Here is a 19,494-nt window from a genome sequence, read left to right as displayed (position 1 = left end):
AAACACCCTTGTGCTAGGATAGTGATAATTAGGTTGCTCTTATCAATCCCTTTATAAGCACTGTTTAATCAATGTTCACAAATGTCAATGTTCTTCTCAAGATTAAACACGTCCACTGTAAACAGGAAATGTGATACAGAAAGTTTTATAAAGGCCATAATGAAATTTAACCAGACAGTGCTAAGAATGACAGTAGTTATTTACAATTATAAATACCATTATGTGATCTATTCTTTTTAATGCATTTATTTTTTGGGTGGGCAAACCCAAAGTTGCAACATAAATTTATTATACTGTATAACCATTGTAAGACTACATGACAGACACAGTTTGTTTTTTGAGACCACAGCAACAGCAAGATAATTGAATGCCAACAGCTAATATCAGCCTGGTATTTCCTCTGTTTCTATTCATTAGATTAGAACTCTTTTCACAACTGGTACTTCTAATATTGGTTACCATTTATCGTGATTAATCTGCCAACGTAACTGTATTAGGAAGCTGGAGATAACAACCTTGTAAACCTCTTTCGATTATTTTAAGGTACTCTAAAACTATAATGGTTGTGTTATTACCTTGGGGAGGTGAGCAGGACAGTTAGGGGAATTAGCTATGTTACTTAAACTGTATTGTTTTGAATGTCTATTTGCAATAAACTAACAGGACTTTCTAAGTTATGCAATAAAGAAGTTGCTCCTGGCAAACCATTTAAATGTGAATTAATATTCTAGCTAGCTGCATTTACCCACGAGGTAGGACAGGCTGAGTAGTGCCATCCGGGGTTATTTCCAGTGTTTCACAAGTGTTTCAACTGCTTAACAGAGTTAGTTCCGCACTGATGGAAATTACCTGAAGCCCTCGAATAGAGAGATATTGGGGGAGATTTTCAAAAGTTCATAATTGATAACTGCAGTGTTAATTAACAAATCATTATGTAGCATTGATTTTGGCATTTTCAAGTGATCGTTATGCCCATTTCATCGTTAAATAATTGTGCTAATGTGATTTATGAAATTATGTTGATTTACTAAATGTTAATATCTTAACAAGCAGTGCTAATTATCATAATTTATCAGGAGTTATTTTGCACTTGGAAAAAGAGGGTTTTAATTAATGAAAAAATACATAGCTCACCTTGCAACAGTATTTAAGTTTTTTGGTGTTAAAAACAAATAGAATAAACACCAATGATAATTTCTACATACATATTTTCACCACAGCACATAAAACCCTCACCTTCACCACAAACACCGACATTAACACTAAACCTCATTCATGAACACCTATTTTATACACCTGTGACTGGAGCCTAATTATTCATTTAATCACTTTATTCAATTGTCGACTCCAGCCACATTTCCACACGTTTTTACAGGGAGAAATGTAACCATATTGTAGCTAATTGCTGCAAGAGATCTCTGGAAAGTCAAGACTGAAATGTGGCTATTGTATCGAAGAGTTAGAACTGGGCTTAGTATAAACATTGTTGGGAACCCCTGATCTGAAGATTCTGGTTTAGACAGACTTGTACGCAGGCAACTACGTTTCATTCCAGGTGCACATGTTTATTGAATAATTAATCCTGTTAAGAGCAGATGGGGCTGGGGCTTAATTAATGGCGGGTCTGTAAACTGCATGAAGGATTCTTCCAGTGTGAAAATAAAAATGTATATCTGTGAACACTAGCGAGTTACTGTTTCTGAGTACAATGTGATTAAGGGTGGGGGTAAGCTTGGCCCATCACCTCGTTATAGAATGTGTAAATAATAGATGATCTGAAAGATTAGCGTATCCTTTATTTTTTGGCACTAGTTTCTGATATTGTCAAGAAAGATAGAAAAAAAAATATTGAATGTTATGATTTAAAGAGAAGGAAGAACCCAACTGTCAAGGAACTTGTTAGCTGATACAGCAGTCCATTGCTAAACCAGACATGTCTGGAGACAGACAGTTGTCTGAAATAATGAGGTGTCTGGTTTAAAAATAAATAAATAAATAAATCTCACACACAGTGATAGTGCTCAGTTTACATTCAATGTATAAATCATTGCACTGAAATAAAATGAATGTGTTCTCTGTACACCTTACGTTATGTAAAAATATACATCTTTTGGCCTGTACAATATACAGTCAGTAGTAAAATCAAGTACTACCGGTAACATAAAATAAACCATGCTGATGCATTGTGCACATAACTGTAGAATGTGAAAATAATAAAATATTTTAATTTGAAAAGAAAAAGATTTTAGTGCATTTTCTATTTTACCATAGTCTACTTAGTATATAATTAATACAAAATAGAACATGTTCTGATACTTATGATACAGTACCTTATATATTCTGCACATACTTTACAGAAATAAATAATTTTAAAATGTACATAGCATTTTAGTTCACAAATCTTGTGTTTTGAACCACAGTATTTCTGCTTCTTGACCCTTTTCAACCAGTCGATCTCAGTTAGTTTAAACTCTGTAGAGTATGATTTGACATGCCCTGTGTGACGGAGCACCCTGTCTCTGGTTCTTGAGTGCATGTGTGCCTTTATGGAAGCAGCTGGGATGCTCAACAGGAGATGTGTTGCTAAACATCTAATTAAGTAGGCTCGCCTGGTGCTGAGCTGACCCAAAAGGTGACCCAGACGGGCGCTGAGCAAAAGATTGCTGCGTTTACATAGAGGAGGAGAGCGTCTGCTCCATGGACAGAACTACTACAGAATATCCTTCCACTCCAAGACGGTGCACATGAAGGCACTACCCAGCAGAATCCATTTGAAATTGCCATTTGAAACGGCCGGAGTCACCGTGAGGATGTTGTAATATTAGATTAGCTGGGCACCCTTTTTATTCTTTAATAAAATCTCGTCTTATATTTCTGATACGTTGTGTGACGGTTGATTATTGTGAATGGAATTTGGGTTCTACATGATGACCAAGATGTACTACACCTATATATATATATATATATATTATATTATATATATATTATATATATATATATATTACTTACATTTTGGCGTCCCTGGGTGGACGACTAGACTTATTTATTTTTAAATAAATTGTATCCCTAACACACGAATGCCTATAGTAGGTCTATCCACGGAGTGGATGCTCCCCTCCTTGATATCAACACAGCAAGCTTTTGCTTAGCAACCGGTATGGCTATGGCTGTGCAGTAGCCTCGAGCTGTGGCGCAGACGCCTCTGTATCTCATCTTCTGTTTATTTTAGTTCTGTCTTTGCTGTCAGTATAACAGCTATGTCTTTTATCAGTGTGTCTCTTTGGATTATGCAATTCACAGTGACCTAGCATCACACTTAATTGGATATCATTGGGGGACATACATTGTGTTCGGCATATCTGAATGTACGGCAAAACAGTGTCTATTCGTGAGACACTACTGAAAGAACTAAAATGAGGTAATAAAATATCATGCTTGCGGTCTGTTTTGTTGGCTGTATGACACAACTACAAAATTGCCAGAGACAAGGACCAGAATATCTGTAGTCAGAACATGTGGGATACAAAGGGACTTTATCCAACACATGTGGGAATTACAGAGCTTTTGCATTTTCCATAAATTGATGGTTCATGCATAAACTGATGGTCACAAAATATAACTGAAGTAGTGTAAGGCACATTAATTAATACAGTAGTCTCTGTGTATACAAACACCTCCTTAGAGAACACTTCTCCTAAGGGAACACCCTTGTGGTGAAACAGATTTTTCCATTGTAAATGCTTCATTTAAAGGAACAGGAACGTCACTTAAAAGAACACCTTCTTGGCAGCAATAGCGTTTCGTTCACAATTGATACAGTACTGTTTTGTAAAAAACAACCTGTCATCTCAAGAGTGTCTTGAGGGACACTGATTAGTTTATTAAATCTCCCCAGAACCACCATCAAGTCATTGAAACATTTTGTATTCTGATTTCCATGAGTGCATCTCATTGCTACAAAATGGCATGTAAACAAACAGCAAAATGCACCACTGTTTCTCAGTTGGAAATTGTTCATTCTCTTAAAAAAAAACCTGAATCGGAATCAAGTCGGCGAGCAATTTGGTGTTTCCCGTTCTGGTGAGTTGCTTCACCATTTTTTTTAAATAATGTGGATATCTTGTATAATGCTGCTGCATTTTGTAACGCATGTAGGGGTGCTGCGTCACTTTAGTTTGACAGTTTGTTTATTAACATTAAGTTAGCCCTAGGAATCACAATTATTCTTGCCTCTGCTATTGTGATAGACCAAAACACACCTGCCAGCTAATTTTATAATATACAGCGATTTAAACTTTTTGACCGTGTTGTTTTGCTTTGTTTTATTAACATTAGTTTGTCTATTACATTATTATCATAGTTTATTAACATACACTTGCCTATTGTTTTTCTTTTACTTATTCAGTTCATTTCATATGTGGCTGCACATGCGTCATGACAAGTAATACATATGTATTTATTTATTGATTGATTCATATTGTGTCTGGTGGCTAACTCCGTCTTAGAGAACACTTCGGCTGTAAAAACACTTTGCTTGCTTTCCGAGGGGTGTCTTAGCTGGAGAATACTGTATTTATAACCTTTTTGTGTTTCAGTTCTACCTTCTGATTTAAAAACCTTGTTATTTCTAATGCGCTGCACAGAATATGAGCGAGAGACTCAGGTAGAGTCAAAATACCTGCTTCAAATTTATGTTTTATCATGTGTTCAGTAGAAACGCAGATGCAAAGAGAAATGTCTGTCATGTCTCATTTTTGTCTAAACATCTATAAACTGGTCGAGAGTTTGGGTCACAGATAGGGATTTTGACATATTTGGTAGAGTATATTTCTGTGCATTACTTTATGATTTATACATCTTACAAAAGTGTTAACAAGTTAACATTCGTACTTAATTCAACCTTGTTAAAACTCACCTTTAGTTTAAATGCACTGTTGTTTACTTCTGTATTATCAAGTTGAAACTACATTATTTTTTTTTCACTGTCTCCTATTTTTCAGCAGCTGATTTATTAACTTCTAAAGCTTTTACAAGTACAACTTTGTAAGATTTATTCTTTCTATTGCAAACACTGGAGTGGAAATGAGGGCAAGTGGGTTGGAATGTGTGGGAATTCTGATATCATAGTTAAAGGTTATTTTTTATCTTTTTTTTTTTTAATTTGAAGCTTCTAAGGCACAGCAGTTATCACGTCAAATTAACTTTACATTTCCAGCATATTAGCTAATATGACCAATGTGAAAGCTAATGCAAAACTTGATTAAATGTTTATACAGTATATGCTTCAATATTCATGAAATGTGGCTATTGGAAAACAATATTGGATTTCTCTTTTTCACCACTATTTGAACAGGCTATGTTTAATTAAATTGACTTTTCTGGTCACATAACAAATTAAAATGGCACCCATTTATTGTACCCCATACAATATTATTGAAATACTGATTTGATTTCTAGTCAAAACATTGTTGGGACAGTACATTTTAACAGCGTATAGATGCTATTGTATATATATATTATATATGAATAAGTATACACCGTTATATATATATATATATATATATATACTATATATATATATATCTATCATATATATATATATTATATATATATTATATATCATATATATATATATAGACCATAACATAACAACACGCCTACCTGCTTTCGGTAGACTGCAACAAACTGACGTTGTTGTTGTGACCGACTTTTCGAAAAGAGCTATTCACAATAATTACCCCCCGACCCCTGGGGCTTTATAATTAAGCCGTACTGGAAGTGCTCATTAAGGTTAATAAGGTAATTGTTTTAAATAGGTAATTAAGGCTCTGGACACAATATAAAAGACCCTCTCTGGGCTTAGAGGGGGAGGAGAGTTAGAGGAGAAACTATAGAGCAAGAGAGCGAATGCAGCGAACAAAGTTACTTGTGTTTTATTATAATTGTTAGTGTTTATAGTATTCATTAAGGCAACTTTGAGTTGTTCCAGACTCTCTTGGCATTCCACAGTCCAATTCCATTGGACTCCCTTCTTTTTCAGGTAGTTCAAGAGTGCAGTAATGTCCGCTAGCCTTGGAACAAACTTATCGTAGCAGCCCACAAGCCCTAAACACCTTTGGATATCTTTGAAGTTTCGAGGAATGGGATACTCTTTGATTGCTTCCCTTGACAGGATCATTCTCCACTCAGCTGCTAGAAATGATATGCCCTAGAAACTTAAATTTTGATTTGAAAAAGTGGCATGTCTTGAAATTAAGAGTAAGGTTAGCCTTTTGGAACTTTCGGAAGATGTCATTGAGCTCTTTCAGGTAGGTTTTCTCGTTTTGAGAATAGACAATAATGTTGTCAATGTACACAAAATAGGTTATCCCTCATAGTTCCATTAAAACCTTCTCCATCAGCCGCTGGAAGGTGGAATAATTGCTGGAATGAGTTTTCTCCTTGCTGTTATCTTCCATGGCCACCTGCCAATAGCCAGACTCTAAATCAAGAGTATTAAACACTGCACCCCCATGGAGAGATTCTAGTATATCATGTAAGTGAGGCATCGGGTATGCATCAAGCTGGGTTTTGGAGTTGATTCCCCAATAACTGATGCAGAAACGATAGGTTCCATCCATCTTCTTGGTTAGTACCACCAGAGTCGACCACGATGAGTGGGATGAGACGAAGCTGCGTGATGGAGATTTGTAAATTGAATTAAAAATATAATAATAATAAAAAAATCACCATAGGTGACACTTGTTTTAACTGTAGAATACAGAACCTAGTTTGCCAGTGACCCTTCAATGACATAGGTATGTAATCATATAGTACAAATCACTTGAAATAAGTCCCTTGTTTGTTTAGAGCATACTTATTTTTATTATCCCTTGAGTTTGTTAAAAGTGCAGTGCACCCGTATTACTCTCTGGATCGACTCACTCAGGCAAATGGACAATATATCAGCCTAAACTAGGGTGACCATACGTCTCTGTTTTCCAGGGACAGTGCCCGGATGAGGTTCTGCGTCCCCGGCCAAACAATATCCCCGGGAACGGACCCGGTTCACGAAATTCATCCCTGAACAAACTTACTTTTAATTTCTTGCTGCTTAATATGTCTCTATGCCTAACTGCATTAGAGAGATATATCCACAACGTTTCTATTATTATTACAATAACAAATGATACTAGGCTAAAGCACTATTTTAGTTGCCATAGTTATGACGCTGACTGAATGCCGTGTGACGTAGTATACACATGAGACTCGAGAAGCGGTGTGAAAATGGTGTCAAAAAAGCGTAAGTGCTGCTTCAACAATCAGTTTCAAAAGGATTTCCCATATTTACAACCAACCGGGAAAGAAATGACTGCATTATGTTCATTATGCCAGGCAGTGTTCTCCATTTCAAGTGGTGGCAGGACATCTATAAAAGAACACTACCGCTAAACATAAAGCACGGGCTAGTTCAAGTTCTGTTACTGATTTTTTTCATAAAGTTGAGCCAACACAGAGTGAGTATGACCTTGCTTTGCAAGAAGGAATATATGCATACCATACCGTTAGACAATCACAGTTTCAGGTCAATGGACTGTACTTCCAATTTAAATAAGAAATTCAGCAACCCAAAATTCTCATGAGCTCGGACAAAGTGTGAAGCAATAGTTACAAATATATTTGCTCCATGGGCAAACGATGAACTAATTGACGACCTGAAAGATGTTGAATATGTGTCCATGTCTGTTGATGCATCGAATCATGGACATGTAAAATTGTTTCCTGTTTTGGTTCTCTATTTCAAGGCTTATGATGGCAGTTCGTTTGTGCAAACTTAACTTGTGGATTTTGATTTCCAATTTCCGTCTCCTTGACTATTTGGGGAATTTCTTTTTTTTACTCTACCATATACAAACTATATAAAATAATTTTGTATTTTATAGTTTTATAATGCGCCAATAGTTGGCGAACGTTATTTTATGCTGTTATTGCACAATGTATATCCACAGATACTATTGTTGACTGCATAGCTGATGATGGTTGATGGGGGGTTAATCCGAGGCGGATTCCATTAGCAGAAGCAACAAAGTTGTCATGCCGGTTACTGCTTGTTTTGTTTGTTATCCATTTTGTTTGTAACCCTGGGCCTACAGTAGTAACTTGTTAGTTTTGGCTTGAAGGCAGCAGGGCAGTAGGCTCTGTTATTGCCTGTTTTGTGTAGTTTGTGGAGTTTGTATTTTTTATTTTTTTGTAAAATTAAGAGATTTTTTGCAATTATTGTGCATAGTTTGTGTTTGTTTCTGTAGGTTGTTTTGTATTTGTAGATTATAACTGCTACACCGCAACTTACATTTCAGCGTTGGCTACTTGCTGTGCTCGCATCCCTGCGTGTCCCCAGATTTGGTTTACAACATACGGTCATTCTAATTTAACTTAAATTTTCTTTCAAAGCCAAGGCAAACAAGAGGGGCCCATACAAGAGTTTGAAGTGCCTGAAACATCACAAAGTGATGATGATAGGTCTAGTACTAGTCCTAAAAACAATGTCGATGACGACTTGCATTTCAACTCAAATTGTGATGATAAACGCAAAAATGATCACAGGATGATGGAGGACATCTTTGTGGAGGAAGCTGACAACAACGAAGTTCATGCAGATGCTGAAGAGATGATGGTATGTATTACAAAGCCAAGTAATGTATTCTTCCGTTTTCCACTTGATTTAGGGGGGAATTAAATCAAAACTTTGACACACCCGCTAGAAGACAAATAGTACAGGGAGGGGGAATAAATTTGAGGGGTATTTCTCAGATTAAATCAGTAAAATTATCCCTTGGTCATTTCATTTGAGGAGAGATGTTTCAGAAAATGGTGGAAATACGTAATTTATATGGATGTAAAAGGCTTGTTTTATTATTGGCAAATAGGCTATATATATCCGAATATCAATAATATAATATATATATATATATATATATATATATATATATATATATATTATATATATATAATCTATATATATATATTTAAGTCATACAGATCCATTTCCTGCCTGTCCTGGAGTAAATATAATTAATTTGACACATGTTTCAATAGTGACATGAAGGTCAGTCAGACCTAGTAATATAAATTAATCATCTGTAGATGATGATGACGATGATGCTGATGATGTAGCAGTGGCTCAGGTATGTAGCCAGATGATATCTGTTTATTAATTAAGTTATTGTTAGTTAAGATACTTATATTATGAATGTTTATTTGCCTGAATTTTGTGTACGTTATTAAATGACATAAAGGAACGCCAACCAGAAAAAAAAAAGGAAAATCTTATCTTGGGGAAAATATTCCACCCATGGCGACCAGACAATTCATACCATTGACAATGGCTGCCAAGAAAAAATAGCTTGGCTGTAACATTACCGTTTACATGTGGCTTTCTTTTAGTATATTGTAAGGTAAAGTTTAGATAAGACTTTCAGTTTGAAGGTTGTTGCACATCTTAAAATAAAAAATAAATACAAATAAATGTATTATTATTCCTATTTTATGTCCAGTAGGGGGACTACACCAGCTGCCCACTGACAGAAAATTTCGTACCCCCTAAACAAAAGAGGGTGCTAACAAAAACTGGCCATTAGCTAATTAAAAGAAAAACAGGTCAAAAAGACTGTAAATTAAATGTTCATAACAAAGGGGGGAGGGGGGTGGTACACAGCACGTCACCCAGAGCCCACTGTCGACAAAGGCCGTCATGTCGCCAGCGGACTCAGCGTGGGCGTGCTCTAAAGAAACCTGGGACCGGAACAGGGCCGTGAAGATGGCTCAGCAGTCAAAGAGACAATCCCCAATAATCTTGCACTTCCTGGTCTTGTAGATGGCCAGTCTAGCGAGAGCCAGAAGCAGATTCAACAGGAGGTCTCTCGCCTTGGTGGAGCCACAAACAGGGTGCCCAAAAATGAGGAGGGTTGGTGAAAAATGCAGCCAGAATTGCAGCAGGAGGTTCTTTAGGAACAAAAAGAATGGCTGCAGTCTGGTGCAAAGAAAATAAATGTGAGCTACCGACTCAGACTGACCGCAGAAAGGGCATGCCGCATTTGAGTCGGTAAAGTGACGCAGGATCTCTCCTGACGTGAGCGCTCCAATATATTATTATTAGTCTTCATCATAGTAGTATTATAAATTAGTCATATATAATATCGTGTGGCTGCCTGTTGTCACCTAATGTTAACATATTAAAATATTAATCACGTTAGTTTTGAAATTCAGACATTTAAATGTGATAATGACAATATATCAATATGTCATAGCAGAATGAAAAATAAACCTTTTTTTTATCCTGTTGTTGTTATTATAAATAACCTGTTTCATACTCATCATGTTCAGGAAAATAATATAACCTTTAAAATGTGAAATATAACCTTTAAAATGGTCTACTGTAAATAAGTCTAAAATGAAGATGACCTAATCCTAATAATTTAATGAAAACATATTATGTGTTAATGATGAGGCACATTTAGCGTAAAAATGACATTTCTATCTTTCAGGAACCCTTTCACTTAAATGATGGTAATAGACTAATATACCCAAGAATAATAATAATCTTTATTTTTATATAGAGCCTTTCATAGTGGATCACCATCACAAAGCCCTTTACAAGATATCAGACTAGGGTGTGTGAACTATGCATCAGCTGCAGAGTCACCTACAACAACGTCTCACCAGAAAGATGGAGCACAAAGAGGTTAAATGACTTGCTCATAGTCACACAATGAGTCAGTGGCAGAGTTAAGACTTGAACCGGTGACCTCCTGGTTACAAGTCTGTTTCTGGACCACACAGCCTCCTGTAGTGATGTGACAAAAGCCCAAACAATCCACATGGTGATGACTTTCATCTTGAGCCACAGAATAACTGGAACACAGAACACCTGCTACAAAGTATATTTTTGGTAAACATTTCATTGCCATAAAAGACAGTTTTGAGATGCACATTTCTGATTGAAATGTTTCTGCCAAAGCACTGTGGCTAGCTTCAAGATGAAATCTCTCCTACTGATATTTTCCCTGGTGCATTCCTTGTACAAAACAGGAATTGATGGCTGCCAGGTCCAATAGAGATAACAGGCTTGTATGTGTGTGTGTGTGTGTGTGTGTGTGTATATATATATAAATGGAATATTATAGGTTATATTCAAAATATAACTAATATTGTACAAGGCAGTCAAAATGACTACTTTGGCAGTTCTAGGTGGGCGTGATTATATCTCACTTATTTTCATTATCCTGCCTTTCAGACACCGTCAGGGTATTTAATACATGTATTTAGGAAAAGTCATATGGATGGTATGACCAAGTTCAAAACACTTGTGATTGGGGGGTTTGTATGGTTTTACCCCTCTGGACCTAACCCACCCGCCACCCAAACACCCCAACACTACCCCCCGCAGGGGGAGGTGGAGGAAGGTGGGTAGACGGCCCCTCTCAGCTTTCTGGGCGCTGGGGCCGGCACTGGGCGGCGATGGCGTACGAAAACCCTGGTTTCATTGGTGACATAGTGTGTTCACGGACCATATTCACACCACACAGAAGGGTCACTGTCCTCCCTCTGTGATTATGTTCCCAACAATGAGTCGGGTTGCTAATAGAAAAAGGATGGTTAAATGTTTGGCACTTAAGTTTCCAGCTTCTGGAGGTGAAGCCCACCAGTGCACCGAAGGACAGGAAGGGCACAAACCTTTCAAAATGTAAATTACTAGGTTAATTTTTTTTATTATTATTTGTTGTGATTGTAATTGATTATTGTGTGAAATTAATGATGATCATTTTTATTTTACTTAACTTTTCAATGACAGTAAGGCACTGTTTGCCACACATAATATATCAGCGATGACAATCCGAAGGGAATTCCCTTTCGATTATACTACGCCACAGATTTTCAGAATCTGCTGTGGTCTATTTTATTAAGGGGAATTTGGAGGAAGTGAGCCCCAAGGGGATGCATAACAAATGTTTGCACACCAAATGCTACTGTACTTGCACCAATATATCTATCAACAAATTGTTACTGCAGTTTATACTGTAACAGATGGTAAAGTATTGTCTACCACATAATACAACAGATTATTGTAAAAATCTAAAATCTTTTTTTTTTTTTTTTTTCCATACACATTGTTTTTATTGTATTGTTTTTTAAACATAAGAAGGTTTGTATTGATTTTGTGTGTGTGTGTGTGTGTGTGTGTGTGTGTGTGTGTGTATGTGTAAAGATTCCCTACTCTCAAGAGAAGCTGTAGGAAAGTCAACGCTGGAGCAGCTGCAGACTCCCCTTCAGGTCAGTATGTGATTATTCCTGTGCTTCAGGATTTTAACACCCTGACTCATTGTTGGGAAGCCAGTGACATCATCACAAAGGACAGTGACCCTTCTGTGTGGGGTGGTTGTAGTCCATGAACACACTATATTACTAACATGGTTAATATCTGACCCTGAGCAGAGGATAAAGCAAGTCAATATCCTGGAACAGTGGTCATGGCCAATACATGATATACAGTCAAAACAATTATAGATGCCAATGATACTGTAGTTTGGGGGTTAAATACTAGGAGTAAATTCTAACAGTGGGTAAATTCATAATAGTCTGAAATGGGGGATGTTACATAAAATGTTCCTACTGTGTTATTTTTATAATGAATCTTCACGCAGAGTTAGAGTCTTGTGTGGTTTTAAAAACTTTTTTGGGAGAATTGTGGAATAATGTAATTTTAATATATTGTATGTCATAATTCACATTTTAGCAGGTCTTTAGTAGTTTTGAGCCCCAGGTTTTGGACATTGAATGTGTGTTGGATGTATTGAAACTCCTCCAACACTGATTCTATTCATCCTGTGATGTTTTTTTTTTTTTTTTTTTTTTTTTTTTTTTAACTCCATTGCTCTATTTTTAAAGTCTTCTGCCTTTTGCACATATGTAAATGCACTGAACCATATTTAAATGAGGTCAGAGTGATTTTTTAAAAACCAAAACACTGCTTGGGTTTTATCCACTCCTTAAGCTGTCATGTACTTTTCCAGTTTGTTTAACTGGGGGTGCAAATCATGAGATGTGTGTTAGCCTTGAAAAAAAAAACAATATAGAAAGCCCTATGTTGTTTGATGATGTATATAAATAATGTAATTCTAGAGATTAACGTTTAACTGTTTTGACTTGACCAATCAGAGCAATATGTATATTCTGTTGTGGAATATTTTATAAATTATTTTAAATGTTTATAACCAGATGCTGAATTTACTTTAAAAAATTTACTAAGTTTGTATATTCATTATTATTTACAAATGTGTTCAATTTCAGGCCTCATTTACCTGTATTTTACCTAAGGGAGTCTAGTTTGAACAAATCAGTTGAAAAAATAAAATACATGTTGAAAAAAGGTTTCAAATGGGATAGTGTATTTCAGACATTTGCTACTCGTGAGTAATAAGGTTTTTCTTACTCTTGGAGATTGCATATAATAACTAGCAAATCAACCCACCACTGTCTTATTTTATTATTATTTTTTTTAATGCAAATTCATAACGACAGACTGAATCAAAACCTTTTAATGCTTGCCACGCATCTTTGTGTGGGAGTAACTTGTTGGACTGCTGGAACTGCGTATGATTTATACAAAAAGCCTTGTCAGTTTAAAGATAAGCCTACACATGCCTAGAAGCTGGTGGTACAAGGATGAATACTAATCTGGTGTAACAATATGTGATGAGATTAAGAATGTGATCTACAATGTGTTGTCTGTAGATCTGGAGAGAAAATAAGTGTTCTAAATTGTGTTTCTTAGGCAAAAATAAACAAAAGCACATTTAAACAAGTGAGCAATTGTGTTGTGAATGATGTACCAGCACAAATGTTTCTGAATACAGACACTGCCTTCCTGTTTACTGGGAAACACTTTCATGAATTGTAAAACATCAATGTTTTACAATTCCAGACCCTCACAATTCTCAATTACACAGAGAATTGTGAGGGTCTGGAATCAACTCCCCAGTAATGTTGTTGAAGCTGACACCCTGGGATCCTTCAAGAAGCTGCTTGATGAGATTTTGGGATCAATAAGCTACTAACAACGAAACGAGCAAGATGGGCCGAATGGCCTCCTCTCGTTTGTAAACTTTCTTATGTTCTTATGTTCTTATGTTCTTAATGTACCGTAAATTTATACCATTATTTTGTTAAAAAGGAAAAGAACAATTGATGTTACAAACCTTTACACAAATCACAGCAAAAACTTCCTTTATGCATTTTAGTTCTGTAACATTTGCAACTGTGTTTAAACAAAAAAAAAAAGGACTCTTGGCACTGGGAAGTAATGCTTCGTGAATATGAGTGTTTCTTCCCTGGGCATTTCTTAGCTATCACATTGTAACTGGTGGTCTGATTACATCCGAATAGAAATACCATTACATGTACTCCACTGGGAAAATTTAGAACAGGTGATACAGACATACACATAATTGGGACCTGAGACGCTAACATTTTTTATCATTTTCAGCTGCATGATTTGTTTGTATTTTGAGAGACACTGTTTTGAAGCAATATGTAGGTTTCAGAAATTAATAGAACATCAAGGGAATTCAAAGCAGATGGTGGCTGTGAAGGGATCTCTGTTAGTAACAGCTGTCATGTGTTAATACATTTTAATAAGTGTTCTTTCTTTTAGTTTGTAAATGTAGTTGCATCTATTACAAAAATTACAGTAGATAACTAACCAATTTTTTGAAGATGTTGAGTGCCACAGGCAATAGTTTTGCAGTCATCCTGTGACTAGGAGGAAATGCAAAGATGAAGTGTCTCATATCATCCGTGCATTTAGTGGTCTGTTGACTCAAATCCCATTATTTTGTTAAAAAAAGAGATGTGGCTGGCAGCCCGAACCAGTCTGTTCCAACAAACTGACTCCAGCAGTTCCACTATGGTGAAGAGATTTTATATTCAAACCTTCCCCACTCCAGGCACAATTCCCAGGACATAAACAGTATTCATACAAGCAACAGCTTTTCAACAAGTGTTAGAGAATATAATATTTGGAAAGAAAAAATATCAGTAAGTGTCATGTTTTTTTTTTTGTTTTTTAACCAACTATATTCTCTTAACTTTGACCATTTAAAAATATAGACAACCTCCAGGTTAATTTGATCATATGGCCACATCTTAAATCAGACCCTTTAAAGGTATACTAATGGGGCATATTTAGATGATCAATACAATTGCTGGTATGTCATGCTTAAGTGGCCTGACCACTTTAAAGGACCCTGTATAATTTGCAATTTTAAAACTATTCAACGCAGTCACAAACTAAAAAATAGATTTCTCTACAAATGTTTGTTTACTTGACTGTAATATTACTTTATTATAACACAATCTGTGCCAATACTTAAATATTTCATACTCTGTATCTTTCATATGATTAACAGCATGGACAAGTTTTATACATACCTGGTATGTTCACCCTAGGTCATCGCTAGGGTTTTGTTTGCCATGGGCATCTTGCACCAGGCTTGCTCTAAGTAAGCTTCTACACACTGTCTCAACAGTGTAAACAACAATGTCCCCCAGTCTGCTGCTGGTTTTCACACGTACTGTAACATTTTAGGAACAATTATGTAGAGTCTGGTTCAGCAGGCTACAGGCTGTGCCATATTTTGATTCAGAATGCCCTTTAGCTCGGGGCTCCCAAATTGTGGTCGGCGGTCCAAAGGGGATCAATGACATTTATGTATTTTTTTTCTATTAATAGTGAAAAGCAGGCGCCGATGGCAGCTGTAACTGTAGAAAAATAATGTGTAGCAAGAAAGTACTGGCAGACTGTCAATCAAAGCAGAGATTCACAATTCAGAACTAACAGACTGTGTACCTGTAGGTAGGATGTAGAGCGAGAGCTTTGACAGTAGGGCAGTGTTAAGGATATGTGATCGCATGTGAGACGAATGATCCTGCTTTTAGCTCAGTTTTGGTGCAAATGGCTTACATCGCGTTTTGCATCTAAACTCTATATATATATATATATATATATATATATATATATATATATATATATATATATATATATATATATATATATGAGAAACGTTTAATTGTGTGTGTGTCCCCATCTGCTGCAGTTCTTGTTCTTATACAGTTCTACGGTTATGCACCATACAGCGCTATAAACACGGTTTATATTTTCTGCACCCTTAAGGATAGTTCATACACTAGTACAGGGGTGGTCCATCAGCCTCATCGACTCACTCATATGTGTTTGTGGGTTGCTTCGAGCACCCTATGAGATATTCAGATACAAACTCCCTGTATAAAATTCATTTGATACGAATCATATGCAAAGTTTTAAATGTACGCATTTTTTCAGTACCAAACAATAATAATGAGAAAGCGTCTTCAAATTCAATTAAATAACTTCTCTGAGCACTTTATGTCAGTGTTTTTCTTTACTGGTCACAGTTTTTTTTTTTTTTTTTTTTTTTTTTTTTTACTTGGATCAAGGTATGCGATCAATAAGGGCAATTAAATGGTATTTGTTTCTTTACATTTTTTCATCTGCAATCGGCAACACGATGGGGGAAAAACAGCTAGTTTATTTACTATATATATATATATATATATACCATTTTGTCTGGAGAGGGGGAGCGGAGTGGAATATATACCATTTTGTCTGGAGAGGGGGAGCGGAGTGGAATGAAAGAAAGAGCCGAGCGGAGCAAAGAAAGAGCGGATGATATTATTATGAGCGGTGAGCGGAATTGTCACCACTTCGCTCCGCTCACATTCTCTGAACACAACACAGATGCTCAACGCTAAAACATCACAGGAGAGTAGAAGCGAGTAAACTCTGTATCCCTTACATGAGAAATGGGTAAACGATATATTGCCCAAATTCAAAGTGGGTAAACACCGTTTACCTGCATATACCCTCGACGTACACCACTGAGTAAAACTCCAAAGAAAATTTTAAAGTACCTGGTATTGCCAAGAAATCTCCCATAAAAGTACCAACCAGGCCTGAAAATTATAATTGTATTTCTTAGCAGACACCCTTATCCAGGCCAGTTAACAATTGTGATTGTTATTTATTCATTTTGTACATACAATTGCTCATTTATACAGTTGGGTTTTTTACTGGACCAATCTAGGTAAAGCAGCAGTGTGACCCCTACCTGAGATGGAACTGGTGACCTTCCAGTCAAGAGCAAAGTGCTCTAACCACTGCTCCACATATGCTACAAATGAAGAAGCACTAATGTCTTGTTGTATAACAATTTATTTATTTAGTTATATTTTTTACAAATGTCAATTGCTCTGGATAAAAGCATCAGCCAAATCAATTAATATGATATATTTTTTCTGGCTTGCTATTTATTAATTTATTTATACATTTATAATATAAACATTAGTTTCTACATTTATTTAAAAATATTTATTTCTAAATATATTTAGTCCTTTTGTAAACCATTTATTTATTTCTACCTAATAAATCATCCCTTTATTTATTTTTAATTAAACAAGGAACTACAATTTATCAGAGTATTAGACAAGGGAGCTACATGCCACTGTTGTGTAATTCCATTCTATGGTATCTACCAAACAGGAAACTAGATATTTTCAAACACTTTCACAAAGGTATGTGATAGCGAATGGAAGGAGGACTCGCAGAGCGCGGTTAGCCAGTTCGGGAAATTCACCAGACACGTGAAACCAGAACTCAGCAACAGGCATGGTTCCATGGGCACGTTTCATATCAGTGTCATTTCTCGGCTCAATAAACTCATCCTCTTCTTTAGAAATCAATTCCAGCAATTCCACATCAGTAGATAAAAAGGGATTTGTGAGCCACATCATTTCAATACTGCTTACCATGTCAAGTACTTTCTGAACTGGTGAAGAAGGGAATCCATGTGATCTGTCATAGTAGCACAAAGTCTGGCGGTCGGCAACAACGTAGTCAAAGTTAAAAAAAATCCTGAAGGAGTGGAAACATACTTACGTTTCCTTTGTGCACTCGTTTCTGCAAAAGATCCAGTTTTTCAATGAAAGCAGTCACTTTGTTTGATAGTGTGACAAGAGTTGATTGAGGTGATCAAATATATCAGTTAGATAAGCAAGTCGAGCATGCAATGGGTTACTTTTGCGAACGGTGCAAGGTCTGTAATTTTTTTTTGCAACCCTGTTATGCCTCCCTGTTATTAGAGCAGCATCATCTGTGCACACACCATAATATTGCCCCTGGGTTGCTGCTCGTCATGAAATTATCCATACACTTAAAAATCTCATCACTTGTTGTTCTTGTTGGTAGTGATTTGCAAAATAACAGTTAAAATAACTTCTTCTATTTTCCCATCACAACTGTATCGCACATAAACCAACAGCTGGGCCTCACTTGACACATCCAAAGATTCGACGAGTTGTAAGCTGTATTTCCCACTTGCTCGAATCTTGTCTAACAACTGGTCTTTCACGTCAGCGGCAACATCTGTGATTGGCCTTTTAATGGTGTCATTTGATACTGGCACATTCTTCAATTTATTAGCAGCTTCGTCCCCTAACATTTCATGGCACATATCAATTGCAGCCGGCATCAGTAAAGTTTCAGCGATTGTATGTTGCTTTCTGTTTTTAGCAATTAGAATTGTAACCTTGTAGGATACTTTCAGAGCCTTCTTTTGTATGGTTGTCACAGTTTGTATAGTCTTTTTTTGTTTTAGCAAGCAATTGCTCTTCCTTTCAAAATACTCCACTGGCTTGGCAACGCTTTTCACATGCAAAGTCCTCAGATGTCTTGTTAGTTTTGCCGGCTTAAGTGCTTCATTTGAAAGTACTTCTCCATAAACGACACACTGGGGTCTTGAGTCTCCTCCAGCATATACACACATAAATCCTAGTTTAATAAAGCTATCATCATATTTCCTCAGTTTTTGTTTTTTTGAAGGTGGTTCGGTTCTTTCTTTCTCGATCTTATCTGAGACATTTTCTGCTCCATGAACTGCCGAAGTAGACAGAGTCATTTTACGAATAACATACTTATCCATCATAGAAATTAAATTAATTTATTACATTTCACAGTTGCAGCTTAATTGATAATTACCGTTTTTTCTTCTCTGAATAACAAGGCCCTAGTCAAACCAACGTAATAATGCACCGGCGTAAATCAGATGCGCAATTGTCACGTGATAAAACAAAATAAAAATGGAATTCCAGTTTTTACTTAAGTAATGTAAAAACATCTGACTTGTGTTCTTGTTCATCATTCTCAAACAAATCATTATCACAAACTAAAGGTGAATTAAATTATAAATGACAGCATGACTAGATGGACTTGGAATGTGCAAAATTAATTTTCAGAACACAGTGTGTCATTATTATTTTGAATTTGCTGGCACGTTCGCGGAACCCCTTGATTATACTGGCGGACCCCTAGGGGCCCGCAGACCACAGGTTGAGAACCGTGGAAATACAGCATTTCTAGAATCGAGC

This window comes from Polyodon spathula, chromosome 4 (genome assembly GCF_017654505.1).
Source record: "Polyodon spathula isolate WHYD16114869_AA chromosome 4, ASM1765450v1, whole genome shotgun sequence".
Taxonomy (NCBI): Eukaryota; Metazoa; Chordata; class Actinopteri; order Acipenseriformes; family Polyodontidae; genus Polyodon; species Polyodon spathula.
This window is presented reverse-complemented; position numbering follows the sequence as displayed.